General features: G+C 35.7%; 1 protein-coding gene across 4 annotated transcripts in view; it reads left to right on the top strand.

Moving 5' to 3' along the window:
* The window catches only part of LOC106874959 (contactin), a 98646-nt gene that overhangs the window by 3352 nt on the left and 77191 nt on the right, over positions 1 to 18103 (top strand). The window lies entirely within an intron of this gene.

The raw sequence follows: 18103 nt of genomic DNA, 5'->3' as shown, positions 1-18103 counted from the left end.
CCTTAGCAAGACTGATATGGAGTACCCAGTAGTTCTTGTATACTACCGTTACCTTCTGAGTTCAAATCCCACCGAAGTCAATTTTGCATTTCATTTTGCATATAACTACTATATACAAATGAGCGACTAATCAAGTTAACCAGCGTCGATATAATCGATTGTTCATCTTCTATCTCCAAATGTTTGGCCTTGTGTCAGTGTTAGAAATCTTTGTCTTCCATTATTATTCTATTAATATCAACTATACATTATATCAGTGGTTTCCAAAGTGGGCAGTACTTACCCCTTGGGTACAGTGGAAAGATGGGGGGGGGGTCGTTGAAGAAAGTGTGGGACGATAATGGGGTAGCTAAAAGGGTGCGACGGCTATAAAAAAATCAACAAAATAATGGGTTAATTAGGTTAAGTTTTATTTGTGAAATACAGTTGTCTTGAATTTGCTGCAGAAAGTGATGTATGTTTGTGGTAGAAGGGGCGCTAAGAATGTGACCTGAGTACCAAGAGGGCGGCTGCCTGAAATAGTTTGTGAACCACTGCACTGTATGAATGGAAGTCAGCCCTAGTACTTTATTTTATCGATTTCGGTGGATGAAAGGAAAGTTGATTTCTACTGGGTTTGAACACAGTACGTGAAAGAGCCGTAACTAAATACCGTTAGTCATTATTTTGTCAGACTTAACAATTCGACCAATCTCACACTGCGATGTGTGTGAGAAATAGTCAAATGAGGTCAATATGCTAATGCTTATCGTCATTCTAATAAAACCTTTTATCTTTCGGCAATCTTTAGTTTTGATTTAAAAGGAATAGTCTTCTCACACACTGTCATGCTGTTTCTTTGAGAATTACACATGACTGTAGAATGCTCAACCATTTACACGTTAATTCAGGAGCGGTAATTCAGTTAATCGATCTACTGAATCCTAATTATCAAGCGACGGAAATAAAGTGCTCTAAACAGATTTTCCTCTTCTCATAGCAATCTAGCCATTAGGTTTTCTAGCTCTGTTAATTTGGGATACCCACGCAACGGATTACATAGGAATTTATTGTGAAAATTTTTTTCGACGGCGGGCAAAGAGTTTCGAATAATTCACACGAGTCGACTTTATTTCTAAATAACTTTCAGAAAAATGGATATTTTCTGATGAAATTTTCTACGAACATCTTTCGGATGGTGTAGATTATCATTATATTGGATTTTAAAGGGAAAAGGCGGACGTCAGGGATAGGTCGCCCACAAAATCGACCAAAGTTGGTCTGTGGAGGTGTGTGTGGGAAAATTGTTTTTAAATCGTCTTTTGAAGATTTTTTTTAAATAAAAAGATGTCCCCCGTCATTTCCATGGGCACCGTGAAAAACACATCTGAAACCTCCCCATCAAAACAGAGAAATTCCAACTTATGTGGGCAACCTATCTCTGACATCTGGCAAAAAAATTGTGAAGTACATACTTGACACATATCACATATCTACGTAATGGAACTTGAAATTCTCAAAAAATTGTGATTTGTGTCAGTATATCCGTGTGCGTGTCCATTTCTTTTTTCTTGCATTAAATTCCGTTATGTAATCTACACTTTTTCTGAAAGTTATGAGGAATCAAAAGTTGACTCATGTGAATTATCCGAAACTTCTTCCCACCCACTTTAAAAAATGTTTCACAGCAAATTCTGATATAATCGGAATGAACACTATCTCAAAAGTTTTTTTGTAGAAAATTTCATCAAAAAAATTATTATTTTTCTGAAAGCTATAAGGAAACATTTCTGAGGGCACACATATGAACAGTTGTTTGTAGGCTTGACAGTAGCAAGGTAAATCATTCCTTTCTTAAAGTAATATACAGCTTTTGTGCACACCTAGTATCCACAGGTGTTTCAATTCTCTAGTTGCCAGGTCTCTGCGAGAAGGATTGTATCCAACCATAGATTACTTTGTTTTAACTAAATACTGCTATTAGTTGATGTTCGTGAAATTAAATGGCTCTCTATATTAGTTGTGAAGTTATATGTTGTCTCTCTGTTTAGTTAAGAAGTTATATGTCTCTCTAGTTGTTTAATTCCACAAAGATTTTTTTAAAAATTTGTCTGCAAGGGTTAATTTTAAGAAGTAAAGCTAAAAATATTGCAATCCCAAGGAGTCTTTACCTTGCCATGCAGGTCATTACCAGAAGCTCAGTGGTCATGTGACATACCTATCTTAACATTCTCAAATCACAAAAAAAAAAAGAAAACAAATGGTGACAGTGTACCCCAATCCTTATTTTCCATAATTTTTCAATTCTGACTTGCTTTTGAAATCTTTTTTTTTTCTTCCTGATTTATATTTTAAACATCTGAAGATTTTTAAACAAATATCTGAAGAATTTTTCAAAAGTTTTAAAATGTTGGAATATCCCTGTTAAGTGAAGGCACATAGCTCAGAGGTTAGAGCATCAAACTCACAATCATGAGGTAGTGAGTTTGATTCCTGGACCTTGCTGTTAGTTGTGTTCTTGAGCAAGACACTTTGTTTCATCTTGCTCCAATTCACTGAGCTTTAGAAATGAGCTGCAACGTCACTGGTGCCAAGCTGTATTGGCCTCTGCCTTTCTCTTGGATAACATCGGTGGCGTGGAGAAGGGAGGCTGGTATGCATGAGTGACTGGTCTTCCATAAACAGCCTTTCCCAAACTTGTGCCTTGGAGAGGAACTTTCTAGGTGTGATCCCATAGTCATTCATGACCAAAGGAGGTCTTTACCATGTTCAATTTACCATCCCAGTTAAATTTTCAAAATGATAGAATGTTACATTGGCAAGGAATCCTAACTTTGCCATTGTGCAAAACAGATATAAACTAACAAACCTACTCAAGCCATAGCTCGTTCCAAGATTAGCAATGCATGCTTTTACTGGCAGTCCAGTGGCTGTGTAATGTACCTCACATTGTAATAACATTCTTAAATCACAAGTAAGCAAGTATTATAGTTTACACATTTTGCTTATTTCTGGATTACAGGATTAAAAATAACATCAAAATTTTTGGTTTATGAGATAATCTCTGACTATTCTTTAGGGACACCTATGATATCTATAATTTTAAAAGTTGTCCTGGTTTGATATATTTTGAAGGTTATACTTTGAGCCTATAATATTATGGTAAGGATCTCATCATCATCATCATTTAATGTCTGTTGTCTATGCTGGCATGGGTTGGATGGTTTGACCAGAGCTGGGGAGCTGCACCTGACTTCAGTCTGATTTGACATGGTTTCTATGGCCAGATGCCCTTTCTAATGCTGCCAAGCAGAAGCACAACTGAGGCTACATTCCTGGTTAGACAACTGCAGGAGAAATACCTAGCCAAAAATAAACCTCTGTACCTGGCTTTAGTAGTCATGGAGAAAGCCTTTGACAAATAGAGAAAGTTAGATGTTAAATTATCACATGGTATCATTACTTTGAACAAAATTAAAACATCCATTACAATGTAGGTATGAAATGCATTAGAAAAATATACGCTGCAACGGTTAACTTGTGTGTGTATGTATGTATGTATTTTATTTTACTTGTTTCAGTTATTTGACTGTAGGCCATACTGGAGTACCATCTTAATGGGTTTTTAGTTGAATAAACCGACCCCCCAGGACTTATTTCTTAAACCTAGTACTTATTCTATCAGACATTTTTGCTGAACCACTAAATTGTGGAGATGTAAACACACCAACACTGGTTGTTAAACAGTGATGGGGGCACAAACACACATGCACACATATATACACAGGGTGGCCACAAAGTCATGCACCATGGGAGATGTCAAGCATGGTTTATTAGCAATGAAGTAGATAATCCATTACAAATGTTGCAGGTTATAAGGATGAAATAGTTCCGATTTGAGGATTTTCTGCATTGCTGAACAAGGAACATTAAGTTCTTGAGATGACCTACAGACTTTGTTGGACTGGCTACCACTTTTGCTAAAACAACTTCTCTCACATCATCAGTTATGGCAGGCTGCCCTGAATGATTATCATCCATAACACTGCTTGTTCTTTTAAACATATTCAGGAGTCTGATGACAGAATGACTTAAACGAGAACTGGGATGCCATCTGCTGAATTTTTCTACTACTTGTTGCATAGACCATTTTTCTCTTCCACACATATCTATATATATATATATATATATATATATATATATATATATATATCTATATCTCCAAAAATATACACGAAGATGAAGTGAAAGAACAGCAAATAATGTGTATTAGTTTAATGCTCTGGGAAAATGGGGCAAGTCTTTGAATGTTTTGAGACTTCTACAGATAAGGATAGATGAGGAGAGAGAGAAAGAGGGAAAAGAACGTGTCTGAATTAACAGTTACTGTATGTTGAACTGACTGGAGGAGGGAGGAATTGGCTGAAGGCATGGATGGCAGGCGAGATAACAGTTGTCTGACAAAGATGTGGTGGGGGGGGGGCAAGTACAGGTGTGAGTATGAAGCTTGCCCTGTATGATTGAACCTCTTCCTCTTTTGAACTCTCATCTCCTTTCCGACCTATGTCTTGGACTATTGCCATCTCCCAAGGAGTGACTATCTTATCACGGAATTCCACCAGGATTACCACTGGAACTTTAGAATTCTTGGATTACCACTTTCATGGATGTTACTGTGTACTGTTGTTGACTGCAAGTGCCACATAAAAAGCACTCAACCCATTCTGTGAAGTGGTTGGTATTAGGAAGGGCATCCAGCCGTAAAAATCATGCCAAAACGGACACAGAAGCATGGTGCAGGCTCCAGCCTTGCCAGCCCCTGACAAACTATCCAATCTATACCAGCATGGAATGAGGACATTACAATTCTTTATTCTTGGAAGGAGGATGGACGTTATGTTCTTTTACTCCTTGACTTATTTCAGTCATTTGATTGCAGGCATGCTGGAGCACTGAAAATTGACCCCCCAGAACTTATTCTTCGTAAGCCTTGTGCTTATTCTGTCCCTTTTGCCAAACCGCTAAGTTACAGGGATGTAAACACCAACTCAGTTGTCAAGCAGTAGTGGAGGGACAAACACAGACACACAAATACATACATATATACACTATATATATATATATATATATATATATATATATATATAAACACACACCAGACTTCTTTCAGTTTCCATCTACCAAATCCACTCAGAAGGCTTTGATTAGTCTGAGGTTATAGAAAGCACTTGCTCAAGGTGCCACACAGTGAGACTGAACCAGGAACCATATATATGTAATGTGCACACACTGTCTCTTATATATATGTGTGTATATATATATATGTATGTATGTGTGTATGTATATATATATATATATATATATATACATATATATATATATATATATATATATATATATATATATATACATATATAATATAAACACACACACATATGTATAATGTGCACACACTGTCTCTTAGATCTTAAAGTGACTTTGTAGCAAATCAAATTTAATTTCTACTTTTAATATTTATGTTGATATGAGATAAACTAGACATGGGTCAGGAAAAAAAAAAAAAAATTGATCTTGTCATCACATGTGAACATTGATTATTAATATGTCACTCTAGTTAGAGAAAGAACTTGCAATCCTCCTCTGTCAATTTATTAAAAATAACTGCTATGCTTTTACATGAATACAGACAGTAATCAATATAATGTGATATTGACAGAAATGACTTAAGTGTTTTACAGTGACAATTTAATGTTGTCTTAAACCTGTGTGTGTGGCACATCCTGTACTTCAGTGTCTGAAATAAGAAGTTTTTGAAATGCAAAATGTATCTGATTCATTTGTGTGCTGACATGAAAATATGTTTTTTACTATATATTATTGTTCCAGTCATTCGATTACGACCATGCTGGAACACTGCCTTGAAGTGTTTAGTCAGTGAAATTGACCCCAGTATTAATTTTATATTGTGTATTTTCTGTCAGTCTCATTTTGTCCAGCCTCCAAGTTATGAGGATGTGAATAAACTTGTCAAACAATAACACACACACACACACACACACACACACACACACACTCTCTCTTATATAATATAATGCACATATATATCTGCACAGTTAACATCTATCAAATTCATTCGCAAGGCATTTGTCAGCCCAGGGCTATAATAGAAAACATTTACTCAAGGTGCCTTGCAATGAGACTGAACTTGAAACCACAATATTGAGAGACCAACTTCTTAACCACACGGCCATTCTCCTCTTTTTTTTTTTTTAACATTCCATCATGTCTGTCTCTTCTTCTTTTGAAAGCATTTCATCTGGGACCATCCAGTCTTTGTTAGAGCATTTTGAATGTAACCATCCCATCTTCCTTTTAAACCAAATGTCTGTCATGTTACCCTTCTGTTTGTTTTATAAATATACAAGAGTACCCAATCCATCAATAATGATAAGAGTTATTGTTGAAGAATTACCCAATGAAAATTAATAATTACAAGATGGGGAAATAAATAAAAATGCCAAAATAACAGGAAAATAAGAAAATTGTATTTATCACTCCCAAAATACTATACAGGTATTCACTGTATTTGTCTTTGCTATTAATTAACATATCTTATGGAGGCATGACGAGGCACAAACACACCTTGGCCTTCTGAATTTCCGATCTGTAATATCAGTGTTCCTAACCCTAACCCAGATCAGGTCATTTCACAGTGTAGACTACAGATACTGCAGAAGACCGCATGCTAAAATAGCATTGAAATTTCTTATGACTGTTGTGATGCCAGGCAAATCATTTGAATTTATGAACATTAAAACATCTGCGAGACAATGAAGGTAGCAGAATTATCTTCCGAGTACAAAAAGAAACAACTCCAGCAAGTAAGTGGAGATTTAGAAAGAGAGATTTTTATTGGTCTACATGGAAAAAAAAATATCAATTCAAACTTAAGTGCCATTGTTCTATAGTATGGCAGCAGCTTACATCAACAAAAGAACTGTTTGGGCTACAATAATGATGAAGAAATCTCTTATAAATGTTGTGATACACTGCTAATTGTCAAGATTTATAAATATTAAAATATTAGTTAAGCAGAATGAACTTTAGTCTATGAAAGACAAACAGAACAACTAAGTAGAGATGCTTTGCAGTAAGAAAAGTAGAAATACTGTTGGTTGAGAAGTGAATTTCTTTAACTTCACAGCTGTGCCTTCACATACATATGTATTGGGTCATACCATAAATAATGCAGTTTTTTCAATTACATGAACTAAAAGTTGGAGGGGAATGATATAAACTACCCACATCAACTTGCTCTATAAGCAAGTAGTACTTTTTACCTTGTACTTATTCTTAGTGCAAATTTTGAAGAGTGCAGTTTGATTTTAACAGTTATTTTTTCAAAGCTACAATGGAAGTGACAAAGGAGCATTTTCAGCATATTATGCTTTATGAGTTCAATAAAGGCAACAATGCAGCGGAAAGTGTAAGGAATATTAATGCAGTATATGGGGATTGGACAATAAGCGTAAGCCAGTGTCAATGGTGGCTCTAGAAATTCTGAGCTGGAAACTACAGCCTAGAAGATGAACCTCATCCTGGAAGATCTGTAGAGCTCAATGAGAACATCCTGCAAACTCTGGTAGAACAAAATCCTATCGTAACTGTTGAGGAACTAGTAGAGAAGCTTAGATTTGGTCATTTGGCCAGTCATTCAAGTCAGCACTAGAAGAAAAAGAACCATCTTTGGCTTCAAGACAAAAGGTGTTCTTCCATCAGTATAATGCTCAGCCACATACAACAAGGATGACATTCCAAAGGCTGGAGCAGTTTGAATGGGAAACGATGCCCCACCCACCATAATTGCCAGACATTATCCCCATCTGATCATTTATTCCGCAGTCTTCAAAATCATTTGGATGGAAAAATATGAATTCTGTAGACGAGGTCAGAACAGTATTAAAAGAGTATTTTTTGTCAAGGACAAGTGAATTTTGGAAGAGGAGCCTTGCAAGTCTACCAGATAGATGGAAAGGCATTGTAGAAAATGGAGAGTATATTTTAGATTAAAAAAGAACTTTATCTTAATTCTGAAAAATGATAGAAGTATAAAAAAAAAAAAACATTATATATGGAATGGCCCAATATATATATACTCTTACATATATCCTCCTCCATGTTTAACAGTTGGAAGAAGGCAGTCTAGATCAAATGCTTCTTTTGGCTGTCCCTACATGTATACTTGGCACGTGATCGGAAATAAGGTAAAGATGACTCGTCTGAGAAAACAACATTCTTCCACTGCTCTAGGGACCAATTCTGTAGGTTTTTACTCCAGTCTAGACGCTTTGCAATGTTTGTTTTTGAAAGCAGTGGTTTTCTGATTGCAGCCCTCCTGTGAAAGCCGGCTTTGTGCAGCTCCCTGTGAACAGTTTTTGTGGAAACTGAGTTCTCAAAGTGGTCATTAAGCTCTGCAGTAATTTTTGGAGCTGTACTTTTGGGATCCTTTCTAACAATTCGCATAAAAGTCCGACAGTCCCTATCTGAAAGTTTTGGTTCCTAACATTTCGGCTGTTTTCATTATGCTAGCACCTGCCATGTGAGCACCAACAATTTGACCTCTTTGAAAGTCCAATAGATTTGTCATTTTAAGGAATTTTAATTACCTTTTTTCTGATGATATCTGAAAAGAAACAGCAATTTTAGCAAAACATATTAAGCAACACAAGTAATTAATCAAAAATCATAAAAATAAACAAGCTTTTGATGGTTTTATAGACATTTCAAAATTATGATGCTAGGTGTTTCCATTATTTTGTCCAACCCCTATATATCATCATCTTTTAATGTCTGTTTTCCATGCTGGCATTGGTTGGGCATACACACACACATCTATGTGCAAACATAGCTGTGTGGTTAAGAAGTTTGCTTCCCAATCATATGATCTTGAGTTCAGCCTCACTGCACAGCACCTTGGGCAAGTGAGATAGCTGACCAAAGCCTTGTGAGTAGATTTGGTAAATGGGAATGAAAGAAGCTATGTGTGTGTGTGTGTGCATTTATGTCATATCCTTGATTTGTACCCTTGTTGACCTGATGGTTGTAAATAAACATCATCACCATACAAGTGAGGTTGCTTGTTTCAAATATTCTGTGAAAGTCATGTCTTGCAATTGGAAAATATTATCTTGCTTGGAAACAGTTGAGAGCTGGTAACAGGAAGGACATCCAACTATAGAAAATCTGCCTGAATGAATTCTCTCTACTCCATGCATGCGTAGGAAAGTTGACATTAAATTATTAAAATGTATATGTTTGTTCATTTAACATACATTTTCCCATGCTGGTATGGGTTGAATGCTAACTTATTTGAGGTTGCATTTTACAGTGAAATGTTGTTCCTGTTGTCATCCCTAAAGTTGCGGAATGTAATTTCAACATTCATGCACATATGTTCAACCATACTTATATCATCATCATTTAATATCTATCTTCCATGCTGGCATGGCTTGAGCTGCTTGACAGGATCCACGAAGTTGGAGTACTGCTTCACACTTTGATGTCTATTTTGGCATGGTTCCACAGCAGGATATCCTTCCTAATACCAACTACTTTATAGAATCTATACCCATCCATTATATTACATATGTATACGTGGCTGTGTGGTAAGAAGCTTGCTTCCCAACCACATGCTTCCAGGTTCAGTTCTACTGTGTGGTACCTTAGGCAAAAGTCTTCTATTATAGCCTTGGGCTGACCAAAGCCATGTGAGTGGATTTGGTAGATGGAAACTAAAAGAAGCCTGTCGTATATATGTGTGTCTTTGTGTCTGTCCCCCATCATTGCTTGACAACCAGTGTTGGTGTGTTTACATCCCTGTAACCTAGCAGTTCAGCAAGGAAACCAATAAAATATGAGTTAGGACTTAAAAGTAAGTCCTGAGGTTGTATTGTTCGACAGAAACACTTCAGAGCAGTGCTCCAGCATAGCCACAGTCAATTGACTTTAACAAATAAAAGAAAAAAAAATATACTGATTAGACTTGTTGACATACACAAATAAAAATACACACATAAATATACACAACTATCAAGTGTGTATAAGTTATTTTTGGTTTCCTGTTTTAGTTACTGACTTCGCTTTTTTTTTTTTTTTACTTGCTCTTCCATAAAATGTTTTGTGTTGACTTCTCATTCTTATCTGTGAATAGTAATTTATCAATATCCTATATATTCATACATAGGTAGACAAAACTATGCAGTATTATATCTAGTCACACACCATATAAGCAGACACATACTATTGTATTCCTATTCAGACCTATACACACGAATACATATAATCTATACAAGTTTATAAAGCTGTAAATAACATTGTCTACTTTATTATGAGAAGGTAATTCACACATATATATTTCTGTTTTCTTTATTTTCTTCCTCTTCAGTTCTTATACAAACACATGACTAAACTCTGTGTTCAACACCAATTCAGGAGGTGGGGTGGAGGAATCTTCTTAAAGTTTTTTATATATATTTCACCCCTTCCTATCCAGATTTTTGTTATTATTTAAGTGAGCTCTATGATCAGTGGCATTCCAGTTGTAACTAGACTTAATAAATTTCCCAGTTCTACACCATCACCAGGCTTTTAAGTTCTGTTAGTGGAGTCCACTTTGATGCCGGTAGTCAGACCCAGTTCCTTGTCAAAGGATAACTTTCCACCTGTTTTGGAGGCCCTGCAAAAGGGACAGGAGGACTTCCCCTCCACTAGAGTTAAACATTTAAAAAAAATTTGCTGAGTTGCTAAGAAATTTATTTTGCAATCACAAGATCCCTGATTCAGTCTCACTGTGTGACGTCTTAGACAAATGCCTTATCTTAGCTTTGGGTTGAACCAAGCCCTGTGAATGAATTTGCATAGATAAAAACTGTGTTGAAGCACACTGGATGAATTGTACCTGTAAAATAAAAGTCCAGCCTTGTCATACACTACATCATATTGATTTTGCTTCAAAGCCACCATATTTGCTTGTGTATAAGTTACTCTATTTTGTACTTGATTTTTAACGGACAAAACTGAGGTGTGACTTATACACAGAGCAAAGCTAAAGCTATGAAAGAAAAATATTGTACCAAGATTTAACATTAAATTAGGTATGTGGCTTATACATGATTAAATACTGTATGTTGGGTACATGTATTTGAAATACTCAGACACACATTCATTCAATGAGTAGGTAATTCATTTGATCGACCATTGAGGCATTGTTCTTCATAGAAGAGCTCACCACATGAGTCTTTAATCTGAGTTTGGTGTTGATAAATGTTGAAGAAAAGAAGCGGCATGACAAAATGTAACTAAACACATTTGTAAATATATCAATAGATCGTCATTCTGCTTTCGTTCAATCATTTGAATAATCAGCAGTATGAAAGTCAGAGTAACAATTCAAGAAGCTTCAGGTTCAAACGTAAAATACACACTATATGTATTGAGCACTTTTCCCTTCATTTCTAAGCACGTTGAATGTTGTGTGTGTGTATATGTATTTGAGTAAGAGATGTAAATCTTGGAAAGAAAAGCCAAAAGAAAAAAAGCAAGAAAATAATAATAATAATAATAATAAATCAGTACTTTTTAAGTGATATGTTATGAAACGACAAAGATCTGTTTGGATTTTTGATAACAAAATTTTTATTCTTCCCTTAAACAAAAAGCAAACGTCATTACAACGAATGACATGTTGAGTAAGTTTGAATGTTATTATTCTTGGTGTAATTGTAATAGTAATCAGAAAGTTAGCTGCTGGTTGTTGTGTTGCTGTCGCAGATCATTATTGTTTAGCTGCTGTGTGACATCTCTTTTGGCTGTCTCCTTTGGTGTCTTCTTAATGCTCTCTGTCAAGTAGTTAAGAAGTACTGAATATAAACTGATGGATAGGCTGAGAGAGAAAGGCATTAAAAAATTTGAGTTATTATTGTAGCCAGTTCTAGATGTAGTCATGATTGGCCAGATTTTGTTGATCATGTGGGTAATAGTCTAGTGAGTTGCAACATAAATATAGTGATCGGACTGCTGAATATTCCTACTACAGATATATATATATATATAAAAAGTTAAATATCAGCCATCACCTCTTTGTTCATTTGTTTGTTTACATGCATTTTTTCTTTGCTAACATGTATATTATTGAGGTATTGTTTTACATCCAGATACTTTTTCTGTCATTAACCCTTAACTTTTTTCAAATAAGGGATTTCTTATTCCCAACATCTTTCAATATGTAAAGCTAGTGGATGATGTGTTGACAAGGAAGTGAAAGTAATGTCACTGCTTCTAGGCTACCAATTTTTGGAGAAGCGTGTCTATATATAGACATTCATACACACATATATTTATATATACATACATTGACACACGCATGTATATACTAACACAAACACAGCAAGTTTCTCCGTTTCCATCTACCAAATTTATTTACTTTGTTTGGTCAACCCCAGGCTAGAATAGAAGATACACGCCTAAACTGCCACACATGGGACTAGGTCCAAAACTACATATAGAAAAGTGAATTTCTTAACCACACAACTCTGTCTGTGCTTGTAATTGCAGCTGACTTTTGTTAATTTGTCAGCACAATACAGAATTTGCTGAACTGTTAGCTGTCTATTTACTAAACAGTAGTAATATCTGTTGTAAATTGAACACTTTCACTTGTTCCTAATTGATACTTTACTCCTTGTCACTGTTAAGGTTGAAATGTCACCACCTCCACCTCATGTTAAATGTGGACAGGTAGCAATTAGTTAAGTAATACTTATATTTGATTATAGGAATTGTCTTTTAATGGCATTTAGTTGTGTGATTATGAAATTTGCTTAAAAATGGTTTTGGGCTCAGTTCCACTGAGTGATAATACCTAGGGTAAGTATCTTCTATCATAACTTGAGAATAACTAAAGGTTTGTGAGTGTAAATTGATTGATGGAAACTACATTTCAGATGGACTGTTCCTGTTCTTCGCTTGCAGGCAATCTGTCACCCAGCTTAACACTGTTACCTGGTCCATTGGGCGTCATTAATGCCATCCACGTTATTGCAAGCATTCAATTCAGCTCTGTGGTCTGAGGATAACTTCCACCTTTCCATCTGCCTTAGAGACACTGAAAAGGGTCATTGGCTTCTGCCCTTTTCTAACAAAGCAGTAAAAAAATATATTGATAAAAATACCTGGTTATTCTTGACAGAAGGCTCCTATAATCAAAGGTATTTGCAGTTATGACCTGACCATCCCATTTTCTTTTTTCTTTTCTTTTATATACAGTATATCTAGGGCACGACATTACCAAACTGTTCTCTTTTTTATAAACATTAGGAAGTGATTTGAGAGAAACTTGGCTGCTGTTTCTAGTAGGGCAAGCAACCACATAGTGAACTTTTTCTGTTACTTGTTTCAGTCATTAGACTGTATCCATACTGGGGCACTGTGTTGAAGAATTTTTAGTCAAATTGACCAATCTCAGTATTTATTTTTATTTTAAGCCTGGAACTTATTCTATTGGTTTCTTTTGCTGAACTGCTTAGTTACAAGGTTGTCAAACAGTGGTGGAGTCAAACATACACATAAAGACATACACACATGCATGCATATATATTTATGATGGACTTCTTTCAGTTTCTGTCTACCAAATCCACTCGCAAGGCTTTGGTCTGCCCAAGGCTATAGTAGAGGACACTTGGCCAAGGTACCACGCAGAAGGACTGAACCCAGAACCATGTGGTAGAGAAGCAAACTTCTACCACACAACGACACCTGTTCCTATATCTCATTTTTAAAAAAAATTTTCTGGTAGAAAATTGTGAATTGACTGAAATAAATCTGAAGTACTTTAGATCAAACATATTTCAGTATTTAATGTTGATCTCTTTACATTTTGAATTAACATTGTGGTGGATGTTAAAGACGCAGGCACTTAATTCTAGCTGACCTCTGTCTATCTAACTGTAGCTACAACTTGTCTCTGTACGTAAAAGGAAGTAGTTTAGTGCAGTTAATGCGTGTTTCACTGATTACAGTACTTTGTTCAAGTTTCCACCTCAACCTAGAAACCTAGAGATTGTAGTTCAAGACTATGAGCGTATTAGGAGGCCTCATGAATCACACCACTCAGAACTCTATTTTCCTTTCTTTGATAAAGGGCTCAAGCTCAAAACATTACACAACTTATTTTCCTCACTCTAACTACATTTTATTTAAATTATGACACTTTATCATTATTTGTTGCTGACATATTCTTGCTGTTTCTGTTGGATTTTGAATTTTTACCTTAAATTCCATCTTGGAAAATAGGGGTAAAACCATCTTATAACAATTCTACTTGTTCCTCTGTTACTTAGCACAACCATAACGCTTCCATGTGATTAGTTGAAAGGGTAGCGGGCAGGTGGATTGAAAGGTGAGGGGGGATGGGGGAGGGGTGAATGAAATGTGTAATTTTTTTTTCTCCATTACTTAGCCCATCTGTAATGCTTTCACGTGATTAGTTGAAAGGAAAGGCAAAGAGCAAAAGAAAAAAAGAGAGAGAAAAGTGGATAAGGCAAAGAGTGAGGGAGAAAGAGAGGGAGTGCTGTGTATTAAGTCTATAAAATTGTGCATAAAGTATATAAAGTGCATTAAGTATTCATGGTATTCCAATTTAACTTCACTTTTCAATGACTAGCAGATGAACAACTATCTTTTGACACAGACACAACACAGGCTACGCCTTCAGGTTTTTTGGATAAAATTTTTAGAAATAACCCAATAAGTTTACTGTTAATTCCATGAAATATTTACAGGTCCTGCTAGTTAGGGCATTAATGCCTCATGGTATTTGTTCCCTCCTGAATAAAATGTCTAAAAAAATCTAGTCACATATTTGGATCTATTTCATAGATAATTGTGTCTGTACCCCAACTCTTTTGAGCATTCTCATTCCTGTCCTGAACAGTTTTATTTTAACTTGCCCCATTTCTCACATGAAATACATATGTATGGTATTTTTTTATTTGTTTCAGTCATTTTGACTGTGGCCATGCTGGAGCACCACCTTGAATAGTTTTAGTTGAATAAATCAATTCCAGGACTTTTTTTAAGCCTAATACTTATTCTATCAGTCTTTTTTGCTGAAATGCTAAGTTACGGAGACATAAACATACCAACACCAGTTGTGAAGCAGTAATAGGGAGACAAACACCCCCACCACACACACGCACACATACACACACATATATATATGTGACAGTCTTTTAGTTTCCATCTACCAAGTCCACTGACAAGGCTTTGGTCAGCCCAAGGCTATAGTAGAAGACATTTGCCCAAAGTGCCATGCAGTGAGACTGAACCTGGAACCATGCAGTTGGGAAGCACCACATGGGTGCTTCCTTCCAATACAAAGTCAGCAAAATAATTTGACACATCTGCACTCAATTATAAATCCTTTGTCAGTTTTTGTCAAATATTCCAGGTGTTTGATGAACTGAACTACCTGTGCATTGAATTGGAGCATAAGTGACTAAGTATTTCACAAACATGTGTTTCCTTAATATAATTATTTTTACTCTAAGCACAAGGCCTTGAAAATTTTTTGGGGAAGTGGGCTAGTTGATTACATCGACCCCCAGTGTGTAACTGGTACTTATTTTATTGACCCCGAAAGGATGAAAGGCTAAGTCAACCTCAGCAGAATTTGAACTCTGAACGTAGCGGCAGACAAAATACCACTAAGCATTTCGCCCAGTGTGCTAATGATTCTGGCAGCTTGCCACCTTGCTGTATCCTTAATATAATACTTAGGCAGAACCAGCCCGATATTGTGTGTGTGTGACAAAGCTTGTTCTTACAAATGTACTTACAGTCCATGAAGAAGGCTTCCATACAGTTTCTCTTAACTGAATTCCACTAACAGGTCTTAGGTTAACCTGACACTGCCATTCAATGCAATCAAACACATGGCCTGAACCATTTACATTGAAAGATTTATGTAATTTTGCATACACTTACACACGTACATATTTAACACACATTTTTAATACGCTATTTTTGTTTTCCCCCCCCCCCCCCACCGCTCTTCTTTCTCTCTTTTTCTGATTCTCTCTCTCCTTCCCTCTATTTGTTTCTCTCTCGCTCTCTCTCTCTCTCCCAACCTTTGACTTTCTACCTAACATCATTATTTGCATGACCTTTTTATCTGAATGATATCCAACAGCTTCTCCACTTGACTTCATGTCTCTTTATATCACTTGAGATATTCCAAGATTGTGGTGGGACAGGATAGACAGAACAGTGGAGGAAGTCTATACCCTGACTGAAAGTTACTTATATCACTACTACCAGTTTGAAAAAAAACTATGCAGAGTGGTACTGATACCTTTAAAAATGATTGTGCTACTCTCTTATCCAGCTTCCTCCTCCTTTTACTTTCTAGCCTACTTTTGCAGCAAGAAAACTGTTGTTTTCATATTTTCCTTGTCTTTTTAATACTTGCAGAGTTCAAATCCTACTGAAGTTAGCTTTCTATTCTTTCAGGGTTAATAAAATTAACGTACCAGTTAAGTACTGTGGTCAATATAATAGACTATACTTTTTTACCTCAAATCTAAGATTTATGTCGTCTAAAAAAAAAAAAAATCATTATTTGTCAGGGTTTTGTTGCTGTTCAGCTCCAAATCATCAATGACTCTCAGCTAGTTGATCATTTTTTAATGAAAGTTGTCTGTTTTTTTTCCTACATGGTGATCTTTCACCGAGGCCTATGAGAAGCGGTTGTTGAGGGGTATATTGTATCCAGGGCTTTCAGTCTTTCTGTGATCTTGAAAAAATATTTGCATATATTGAAAAATAACACTCACAGAAAGGACAAGCACTTTCTTTCTTCTCCAAAATAAACTTTAAATCCTCTGATAAAATTCATTTCAGAGTCCTCAACTTTAAACTTTTAGAAACCAACCAAGAATCCCCTCACTCTAGTTACTAATCTTGTCAGCTAGTTCTACAGTTACCAATTTTATTCCCTTTATTCTTAGAATATGTGTAAAAAAAAAAAAAAAAAAAAGAAAAAGCTAGCTTCAGAATACTGAACATTTTAAACAACTTTGTGAAATACTGAATTAAAATTTTTTTTGATCTTCCAGAAATAATTACTCCTGAAATCAAATTTTTCAATTTCCTTTCTCAACTTCATTTTTAATCCAAAATATTTACCAAAAAACAGTTTTAGATACATAAAGAGTTTGAGTTCATATTGATTTCAGATATTTTCAATATTGATTTCAAATTTTGGCACAAGACCAGCAATTTTGTGAGAGCGGATAAGTCAATGACATTGACCCCAGTGTTTAACTGGTACTTAATTTATCACCCTGCAAGGGATGAAAGCAAAGTTGACCTCTGGAATTTGAACTCAGAGCATAAAGTTCATTCTAATATTAAAGTAGTAAACATCAACTTAATGAAATCATTGAATGAAATTCCATGAACTCCACTCTGGTGAAGTTATAATCCCAACTTTACACTGCAATATACATCTATCAAAACAAACCTTTGATCTTTAAAAATCACATAAAAAGATATAAATACTTAAGGCATCCTTCAAAGCTTTCTATATAGCTGCATCAGAGGACAATGCTTGTTGTTCTGCAGCAACTAAATAAGATTGGGGTACCTCTGTGCATCCATCTTTCCAGTAATTGCTCAATTTGTACAACTGAAACCAAGACAATACTTTTAAATTCCCACACATGCACGTGCACACACATGCAGAACCAAGTGAAACTAGCCATTTTTCTCAAAAATTGAAAGTAATTCAAAGCTTGAAATCACATCACCCTTATATCTTGAGGTTTATTATAAAACAAGTTTTCTATAGTTTTCATACTCAGGGGCCACAGTATAGTATGTAGTTGGTTAAAATAGCTAATTGGCTGAGTTATTTGAGCATCAGGTAGATTGCATTAAAATGTTTGTTCCAGCTCCCTGTGCTCTATGTTCAAACCATGCTGAGCTTAGGATTAGGGTTAGGGGTCAAAAAAATACTGATCCTATACTGGGTCAATTCCTCTCTCTCAATCTGTTGTGGCCAAACCTT

The sequence above is a fragment of the Octopus bimaculoides genome, chromosome 5 (genome assembly GCF_046866305.1).
Source record: "Octopus bimaculoides isolate indiv1 chromosome 5, ASM4686630v1, whole genome shotgun sequence".
Lineage (NCBI taxonomy): Eukaryota > Metazoa > Mollusca > Cephalopoda > Octopoda > Octopodidae > Octopus > Octopus bimaculoides.
The sequence above is the reverse complement of the archived record's forward strand: the minus strand, read 5'-3'. Positions and strand labels throughout refer to the sequence as shown.